Source organism: Lutra lutra, chromosome 1 (assembly GCF_902655055.1).
Source record: "Lutra lutra chromosome 1, mLutLut1.2, whole genome shotgun sequence".
NCBI classification, from domain to species: domain Eukaryota; kingdom Metazoa; phylum Chordata; class Mammalia; order Carnivora; family Mustelidae; genus Lutra; species Lutra lutra.
The window spans coordinates 117,821,446-117,831,966 of record NC_062278.1 but is presented as its reverse complement, the minus strand read 5'-3'; the positions used below and the strand labels follow the sequence as shown (position 1 = coordinate 117,831,966).

At 43.0% G+C, this 10,521-nt stretch overlaps 1 long non-coding RNA gene across 1 annotated transcript; it reads left to right on the top strand.

Moving 5' to 3' along the window:
- The first annotated feature begins 390 nt into the window (after nt 1–390).
- LOC125083092 (uncharacterized) lies at nt 391–5,984 on the top strand. The gene is made up of 4 exons (XR_007122177.1): nt 391–519; nt 3,510–3,621; nt 5,211–5,321; nt 5,779–5,984. It is a non-coding gene; the product is annotated as an uncharacterized LOC125083092 (long non-coding RNA).
- The last annotated feature ends 4,537 nt before the right edge of the window (nt 5,985–10,521 follow it).

Genomic DNA, 10,521 nt, shown 5'->3' with positions numbered 1-10,521 from the left:
AGACGCCTAACCAACGGTGCCACACAGGTGCCCCTACACTCTCCAATTTAAAAACTAACTATAAAATCATAGTGATAAAGATGGTGCCATTTCAGTGAAAAGACAGTCATGGAAACCAATGGAAAAAAATACAGAATTTAGAAAGAGCACCACATGTATATGACCATTCTGGATATTCTGCAAAGGAGCCAAGGCAGTTCCTCAGGGGAAAGAAAAGACCTTTCAGCAGTGTTCAGTCAAATGACTATCTCTATGGGGAAAAGTGGCATTCCCCCTTGTATCACACCATACAGAATAACTGACAGGACAGGGATCATAGACCTAAATATATGACTTAACAATGTGAGAGTTCCAGAAGAAAACAGAGGAGAAAATATTTTCAATCTTGGGAGTAGGCAAAGATTTCTTAGAACCAAGAAAGCATATTTTGTAAGAGAAAAAAAAATGAATTTGAAGAACTGAACTCTCTCAAAGTTATAAACTTTTGCTCTTTGAAGGACACATTAAGAATATAACAAGGTCAGCCACAGGCTGGGAGAACTTTCTTTGTGCAAGATTATTCCCTATGTCCATAGAAAGTTGTGGTGGGGTGGAGAAGATCTAAGAAGGCAGGGCAGACTAAAAACCCAAGAATGTGGCAAAAAGAACTCTCAAAAGTATACAGAGACCAAATATGAAAGGCACAAACGCAGATGTGTTGGCCAAATCTCAGAATAGGCAATGAGGGAAGTCTACTGAAGCAGACACCTAGAGCCAATCATAAGAGCTGCTACTTCCTATAGGGAGGAGGAAATTTCTCGTTTGATACTCTGAGTGGTGGTGGCACTTAAGTCAAGAAAGTGTTATATCTATAATATATTAAGGAAATCTGCAAATGCTTGAGGGAACCCTCGCCATTCTAAGGTTGATAGCAATCATGTCTGGTCATCTGTGTGCTGGCGCCTTCCACCTCCTCTCAGCCTTTTACCCTCCCTTTCCCTTCCCACATGCCTGACCTGTGGTCTAAGCAGAGGTAGTGGAAAGGTTGGCTACGGAATGTTGCTAGCAGGGTCTGAGTTTGATCTGTGTGCCCATCCTTCTACCATGTGACTAGCTCCAGACCACATTCTCTTTGCCAGTGACTAGCCAATGGGCACAGGGACTTTTCCTGACCAGTTCTGGGGGAAAGTGCCTGAATATCATCTCACATCTCTTCCTAGACAGAACAGCTTTGCTATCACTTCATTAACAATTAAGACTTCAAACTGTAGTTGACTCTCGAACAACATGGCGGTCAGGGACATCAACGCCCCCCTCCCACCAGTGGAAAATCTGTGTATAACTTTGACTCCCCAGAGAGCTTAACTACCAATACTCTGGTATGAGTTGGAAGCCTTACCAATAACATAAACAATTGGTCAATATATATTTTTTGTACGTATGTTATATAGATTATATACTGCATTCTTTCAATAAAGTAAGCTAGAGGAAAAAAGTGTTATTAAGAAAATCATCAGAGGATGGGACGCCTGGGTGGCTCAGTGGGTTAAGAAAATCATCAGAGGAAACACATTTATAGGACCATACTGTATTTCCTGAAAAATATCCACATATAAGTGGACACAGTTCAAACCTGTGTCATTCAAGGATCAAGTGTAACGCTAACTCTTAGTTGGCTTGGAAAAGTCCAGCTAAGAGCCATGTTCCATCCTCAAGCTGCTGCCATCAGGTGGCAACCAGCAGGGGGGCTTCCGTGGTTTTGATGGGATAGGGCAGACTACATGCTCTGCCTTCTGAACACATTGAAAGACAACAGATCAAACTTCTGAACACTTCAGTGAATCCTGTGTCAAGGGACATTTATCTCCCCTGACCATCTTGCATACCTTTTATGGAATAAGATAAACTCCATTACTGTCTTCTTCCACACACTATTGAGGTTTTCAGTTAGGATTACCTAGTCCCCTACCACTTGTAATTGTTCTGCCCTTACTTCAATGTTTTTCTTTTTATCATCATGTCTGAGCTGCAACCGTGCTGTCATTGAGACAGTGATACGGAGGGCTGTTTGGGGATGGAGCTATGTGAGGAGGAATTAGGGTCACTGTAACTGATCAAGTGGAGTGCAGAACAGGAAACGGGATGGCATGAGGGTGACCATAGCCTGTCTTGAATCTGGGTGTCACGGCAGACTGTCCCCAGATCCTGCCTCTCTAATAGATGCTCTGTTCATGTAACCCAGGAGATGGGGGCGAGGTGGTAGTGAGGGTCTTTAAGGATAAGGGATCGATTTAGAATCAGACCAAAGGATCAGGGGCACTTCCTCCGAAATAATGAGCATTCAGGTCTAAGTAGAAATGTCCCCAAGACCCCATAGCAGAAATGGTAGCACGTCCTTTTGTTTAGGGATCAGTATAATGTGCTGGGTTTGGGGCTCATCAAGTTTTTTAACCGCTGCTAAATAATCGGTTAATATGGAAATGTGCGTACCTGCCCTCCCAGAAAAGCCATCTATGTACTTCCCTGGAGGCTCTGGGAGGGTCTGATGGGGGGTGTGTGTGGAGAGCCCTCCAGGCCTGTCTGACCCCAGGAGAGATACTGGGCTCCCCAGGGCCTCTGGGGAAGGCCCCTCTCTGGCTTCCAGACAGGAGAGAGGACTGCTCCTTCGAATTGCCAATTCAGGCACAGATGGAAAAGGCAAGCACAAAAGTGTAAAGTCCATGCTCTGAAATTATATGCAAGCAGAAAATGCGGCAGCCGGGCAGATGTTCTGACAGCCAGAGACTCAATAGTTGCCACTTGGAGAGAGAAAAAAAAAAAAAAAAAGAGGAAAGCTACAGAAATTATTACCCTTTTTCATGTGGTCAGCAACTCTTCTCAATCTCCTGTTGCCTCTGGAACCTCATCTGACCCTGACATCTGGACGTGGCATTGATCTGGAAGCCAGCAGATGAGGCTTCACCAAGAGCAGGCTGTGGGGCTTGGACTGGGTTCCCATCTGTAAAGTCTGGGTCACAAGGACACCGCCTTACAAGGCTGATGCAATGACAGATGGCCATCCAGCCAGCAAATTTACGTTCAAGGCCCACTATGTTCCATCCGGGGCATCTGAAGAAGATCAAGACAGGATTCCTGCCCTCAAGAAATGCAGGCTCTGGAGAAAGCACCTTCCCATTCTTAGTCATTAGCACCTTTTCTCTCTCCACCTCCTTTAGGATCCTCTTTTGTCTTAAGGGTCACTACCTCCAGGAAGCCTTCTCTAACCCACCCCTCTTCACCAACGAGCTGGCTTAGATCCCCTATTAAATACTCCTGTTGCCCCCTCTAGTCCTCTGTCATAAATATTAGCATACTTATTATTCCTTGTTCAGTGTATTATTCACTGGACCTTAAGCATCAGGAATGTAAGGACCATCTTGAGCATTGCTGCCTCCTTTTCACTAAACACAGGCCTGGCCCAGAAGAGGCACCAGAGGAAGAGTTCTTGAACCAAATTAATGAATGTAAAATCCAAATTCTTACCTTTATAGACCAGGAAACTGATGTCCAAAGAGACAAGCTTTACCAAGGCCACCAGCATGCCAAAGAGCTAGACGAGGACGTGGTATCACCCCGACCCAGCCCAGTGCTCTCCTAGGAGAGGTAACTACTTCTGTGTGTCTCCGACAGTCCCTGAGTGGGAACGCCTGGTCTGGAAGGCCAGGGAACATGAGAAGATGCTATCTGATGGCCAGGAAGTTTGGGGGGGGGGGTCTCCTTTGTCCTCTGGTCCCCTTTAGTCTCCTTTGTACTCTGCTACCACTTCCTAGGGTGTCCTCCCTGAAACTACCAGTCTCTTGGCAAACATCAGAAATGTTGAAAAGCTGACACTCTCCCATGCCACCAACCCCAGGCCCTGCCCTTGTTGCCTGTGAAGCCTGGGTGTTTGTCAGTGGGCTGCATGAACCATGGACCGTCAAGGTCTTTGGAGAAGGCACAGAACTCAGTGCCCAGGAAACCAGCCACGAAAGGATGAATGGGACTCATCACAGCTGCACATTAATAAGCCCAGCTGCCACTTTTCATCCGGACCCATTTTTGTTTGCCTTTAAATTTCCCCGACTCTCCCTCTTTGGACAGGCCGTGTGAGGCTTGCCCTCCTGTCCTCTTGTCTGGCTTCCTCTCAAATAAGTCCTTTCCTTGCTGCTCACTGGACTGCTCACTGGACGTCTCGACAACGGTCTTTGCTGCAGGCAAACTGAGGCTCCGTGACACACTTGGCTAGCCAGCCGGGAGCTCTCTGCCTGTGGTTCGCCAGCCCCAATGGGAACAGGAGTCCAGTGACAAGTCCGAGCATCTGCCTAGGCTCTTTGTCCTAGGGATGGTCCCCAGGCCCCCATTCTGACTGGGCTCTGCCAACCTTTGGGGCTTAATTTAACATTTGTACAAGGAAGTGGGTTTTGGTTTCAGTTTGGACAGACCTCTCTTGGGGCGTAGTTCTTGTGCTGAGGCACGTGAGCTGATTTCTTCCTCCCATTTGGTTTGGCTCTCTTAGATTTCTTCCATTCGGTAGCCTCCAAATAGAGGGGTTTGGTTCTCTTCGCCTCCTTTTCTTGCGTGACTGACAAATTCTGCCTGGGAAGCCATTTGGCTTGGTCATTAAAGCCCCAACTTTTAGGGAGGAACTAGAAACTAGGAAACTGGTTCAGTCTGTGCAGCCCCAACTTTTGAAAAGGAACCAGTGCTCACGGAGGTCCTCTGGCCTTCATTTGGTTCGTTTGTTGTGGCAGCTTTTGGTGTCTTTGAATAAAACCAGCCGTGTTCTAATTGGAAAGTAGGAAATGACCACTGGATCTGTGCACGCAGCTCTCTGGGCTGTCTTCTCCAAAATTAGGTTTGTTTTGTTTTGTTTTTTTTTTGCCACCCTGCTTGGCCACAATATTCATTAGACTTTAGAGAACAATGACTGCTTAACAGAGCCATAAATTGCAATATCATCTTGCACTTAGATTTGTTCTGTAAAAGGGAGAGATTTGGAAAGTGGGCCTTTAAATTTTGTTTGTATCTTGTTTGTGTATTTGTATGTGTGTCCATTTATGTTGTAAATGTGAAATATTTGCTCCGTCTCTGGATGGCATTGCTTCAATTGATGTGTGAGAACGCTCTAGTTGGTTTAAGGGCAACCACTTGTAAGAATGGGGCATTCCAGAACTCAAAGGTACAAACTAACCCAAATGTTTTTCAACTCACAGGATCTTGAAAAATATTCAGTAACTAAAGCTAACTTCAGGTTGTTGGTCATCTCCTTCGAATTATCAGCATTAAATGTAAAACTTATTCTGCCTGTGTTTACCGAAAGTCAGGTAAGTTCATGTTATCTCTGTTGCAAACTTTTCAGAAAAGACAAAAACCCCTTAGAACTTTGTCTAATGTCTAATGAAGTTTTGTGTGTAATCTGAGAACAAACAGAATAATTTTAATAAACATAATTAAGACTACTGGAAATAATAAGGGAAAGAACTCTGCATGCAAGGAGAGCGAGATTGGTTATTTAAAGAAGACAACCTAGGACAAAATCTGAATGTAAAATTGTTTCTGAATCTATCATCAGAAAGATGAAAGGTGGTTCCCAGAGAAACAGTAGATCCAACTCCCCACCAGCTATTGATTTGTTATTCTCAACAGTATGTCTATCCAAGGCTATTCACAGAAATGCTCAAACTCTTTAAGATTTTTACCTTGAGCTCCAGAAACAGAGCCAATGGTTAAGGAGCTCACCCATCACTATTACACACCTGGAATCTCTGATTTGTCTAACAGAGGCACAAACAAGGTTGGAACGGAGAGAGAAAGCACCGAAGAAGATGCTGAGGGTTTCAATTCTATCACCTTGGGCAGACTACCAGAGAGGTAAACATTCAGTTTGCTGATGTAAACATTGGGAAGAGGGGGACGAGAGGAGTGGAGAAAGGTTTTAACCAATGAAAATAACTCTTCCTTAATTAACTCTATTAAATGCATTGTAGGTGGAAGCATCTTCGAAGTATTTTTAATCTCCTACAATATTATACCAATGACCACTCAACACATCACTATGTCTTATTATCTGAAATTAACAGCCCTTACTGTGACAATTATAGGTTTCGTCCTGGCATTAGAACTCAACCACACAGCATAAAACTTAAATTTATCCTGGAAGCCTATTTAAATTCTCAGATCTCTTGGGATATTTTCCCACTCTTATATACCACCTACCATCATTTCTGAATCTGTCAATAAGCCAAAAATCAGCATCAACACTACTAGATATAATTTGACTAGAAAATGTGCTACAAAAATTCATCTCTTATTTTCAAATAAGAACCTCCACCCTAATTTCTAACCAAAAATGCCTAACTAAATGACTTCTACTCCTTTCTGAATATATTAACCCTAAGCTTATTTCTATTTAATTTCCATGCGTCATCTCCATAATAACGAAGCGACCAGCCAGTAACAATAACTAACCAAGTCCCATAACTATATAAGGCCGCAATTCCCATAGCCTCCTCACTAAAAAACCCCAAATCCCCCATGTCATAAACCACTCAATCCCTTATATCACTGAATTTAAACACAGTCTCTACGTCATCTCCCTTTAAAACATAAAAAGTTACCATTAAGTCTGTTACCATCCCTGAAAGAAATATTCCTAAAACGGTCTTGTTAGATATTCAAATCCCAGGGTACTGTTCAGCAGCTATAGCCATTGTATAACCGAAAACCACAAACATTCCCCCTAAATAAATTTCAGAAACTGTTAGATCTAAAAAGGAAGCTTTCAAACACAATATAATACCATAACCAATACCACCACTCAATCCTAATCCACCATAAATCAGAGAAAGATTTGGAGAAAAACTTACAAAACTGAATATAAAATAGTACTTAAAATAAGTACAATAAAGATGATTATTCCCACATGAATTTAACCATCACGTGATGACATGAAAAATCATTGTATTTCAACTACAAGAAAATGGGGGATGACTGGGTGTCTCGATCAGCTGGGCATCTGCCTTCAGCTCAGGTCGTGATTCCAGTGTCCTGGGGTCGAGCTCCATCCACATCCAGCTCCCACTTGGCGAGGAACCTGCTTCTCCCTTTCCCTCTGCCTGCTGCTCCCCCTGCTATGCTCTCTCTCTGTCAAATAAATAAATTAAAAATCTTAAAAAATTTTCAACTATAAGAATATTAACAACCAACATCACTAAATCCCACCCATTGATCAAAATCATTAACAATTCAGTCATTGACCTTCCAGGCCCATCAGACATAGCGTGATGAACCTTTAGGTTCTCTTTTAGGAGTCTGTTCCGTTCTACAAATTTTAATAGTCTCTTCCTAGCCTTACATCATAGATCAGATACAATAACTGCCTTTTCATCAGTAACTCCTATCTACCCAGATGTAAACTATGGATGAATCATTTGATGTACATGCTAATGGAGCCTCCATATTTATAGGCCTTTTTTTTTTTAAGATTTTTAAAGATACTCTGGGTCCTATACATTCTCAGAAACATGAGACATCGAGAGTTATCCTTATTATTCACAGTAAAAGCCACAGCATTTATAGGCTACATTCTATCATGGGGACAAATATCTCTCTGAGGAGCAACTGTCATTACAAACCTTTTATCAGTTCTTCCCTAGTAGAATGGGCAGAAACAGGATTCTCAGCGGAGAAAGTGATCTAGCCTGATTCTTTGCCTGCACGTTATCCTCCCATTCATTATTTCAGCAGTTATAGTACTCTATTTACAATTTCTCCATGAATCAGAATCTAATGGCTTATTAGGAATATCATCTGAGTCAGACAAATTCCACCCATACTATATAAGTGAAAATATTCTAGGACTCTTCCTTATTTTAATACCATCTGCTCTAGTGTTATTTCTGCCTGACTGCAGACAGTAACAACCCAGCCAACCCCCTAAATACCCCACCACATATTAAACCTGAATAATACTTCTTATTTACCTATGCAATCCTTCACTCAAGCCTTAATAAATGAGAAAAATATGTTGAGAAAAATAGCCCTAACCTTCTCTTTCTTAATTCTAGCCATTATTCCTATGCTTCCTATATCAAAACAGTTAAATATCTCAATGCTTCTTCTGATTATCAGTAACAGACCCAGTAACACTAACATGAATCAGAGGACAACTAGCTGAACATCCATTTATCGTGATCGGCCAACTAGCATCAATCTTATATGCTTTTTCATTACCCTGATTCTCACGCCTATTACAAGTATCATTGAAAACAATCTCAGGAAATAAAGTGTCTTGTAAACCAGGAAGGGAGGACAATAATTCTCCCTGAGAGTAAAGAAAGAAGCAACAGCTCCACCATCACCCAAAGCTGAAATTCTATTTAAACTATTGCCTGATACCTGTCCTTAAATAGATAAGCATGACTCTACTATGCCATGCCAGTATTAAAACCAATAATAAAAAAGACCACACTTAGGTAATTCATGCATTAGTGCCCTACCACATTACAAATGCATATGTCTACACTCATACATACTACATGCCATGTATAATCATATATTAATGATCTACCCCATGCATATCACATGTACAACAAACTCTCACCCATGAAGGGAGTGGCCACAAGAGCCTCCAGTTCACAGCCAAAGTTCACTGGGTGCCAAGTTCACTCATTTCAGGAGTCCAGCCAGCCTCTTCCTGAGGATGTGCTATAGTGACTCATGACCAGCCCTAGCAGGAGAATAACCCAGAATCTACTCGCCAAAATTTAACAATAGCAGCAATTTCATAATCTCCTAGGAGTGACAGACGTCACTGCCTCCAGGGGAAGGGGAGGAGTTCCACCCAGCTGTATCCTCCACAAGGCCTCCCTTCCTCTCAGGTGGGTGGCAGGGTTGGCAGGATGGGGCAGAAGTGTGGGTGAAAGGTTGTGTCACTGTTTCATGACCAGAGAGCTTGAAAGGATGTTGTAGTTTGTGGTATCCTCTGAGACTTGGGCCCTTGTGTATAAAATAAGAGTTGGACTGAAGGATCCATAAATGTCCTTGCTGTTCACAAGCTCCACAGCTCTGAACATTCCAGAGTCCCAGTGCTAAACTTGAGGTTTTTCTGCTTCTGAAGCATGAGTTGAACCTAGAAATGAAAGCAATGGAATCTTAAGGAGGGGTGATTCTTCTAGCTCATTTCCCATCAGCTGTAGGGAAAGCTGTCTTTATGTCCTGGTCCCAGCCAGCATGATTTATTTTATTTGCTAATCATTTTTCATGATTAGAAACCCAAACCAGGAATTGGGACTTCTGGGAAAAGGGACACAGCCAAACCTTCATTTCCTGCAGGGGCCGTTACCTCCAGTCTCAGGCTTCTCAGAAGTCAGTTATTGAAGAATTGGAATGCAAGGATGGCTAGAGAAGCCACAGAGACCCAAGGGAGATGCTATACCAATGGCCTGTCCCCTCTTTGAAGACAGCTCCCGGAGCAACATCTCTGATGTCAACCACTGTCCACAGCCCCACCTGGATACTGATGGGTATCTTGCACTCAGGAAGCTCAAATCTGACCATACAGACCTGCTCTTCCTCCTGTATCCCCCTCACTTTAATGTGATCATTGCTGTCTCTCTTTTTTTGGTGAGGGTGGGGCATTTCCTATCATCTGATCCTTTATCCTGTTTTGAGGAAATTTCAATAAATGTGAGTTCAAAGAGAGCCAGACATTCCCACACTTGCTCCCTAGTGACTGGGGCTTGGGCACACGACTTAGGCATGGCCATTCAGATCACGCAAAAAAGGATTTTGCTTCCTGAGAGTAACACAAGGCTAGAGATTATTCACAGCAGCAGTAGAAGAGAACAGGTGCAGCAAGTGTCCAAGGACAGGGATACTTTGGCCATGACCTGACCAGGCTGCTCTTGGGGTATGACCTGGGTCCTAGCTTTTCTTGGTTTCTGCCTGTCTTCTGAGTTTGGTTCTCCAACCTTTATACCAATTCAGTGAGCCCTAAAACATGTATATCCAAATACATTCCATTTCTTCTTAGAGAGCCAGAAGTAGTTTCTGTTGTTTGCAACTAAGTTCTGGATGATACCTTCATCATTCCCTCAGTCACCAACTGGGAAAGCTGGAAATCCTTTCTAATTGTCTAGTCCACTGTTCTGGTCCACTGAGGTCTACTGATCCCACCCCACGATGTCACATCTGTGGCCCCTCTGTCACCCAAAGCCAGGCCCACATTACCTTTGCCTATTTCTGTTGTCCTCTGCTTGATGGTTCCTCTGGCTTCCGGGATCTTCGTAACCACGAACACCTGCTTCTGATCAGAACCCAGGATCCTCAGTCTGCCTGTGGTCCTGAGGGAATAGGAGTTTCTCCCCTTCATGGCACTGTTCCTTGTTTTCTAAATTCACATCAATGGAAAGTATTAATTACCCTTAAATGGAAATAAATTAACTTAAGAAGATGTAGTTTTATCTTGCTTTCCTATTAGCCATATCCCTTGAGGAAGCATTAATTGATTTTAAATCCAAATCA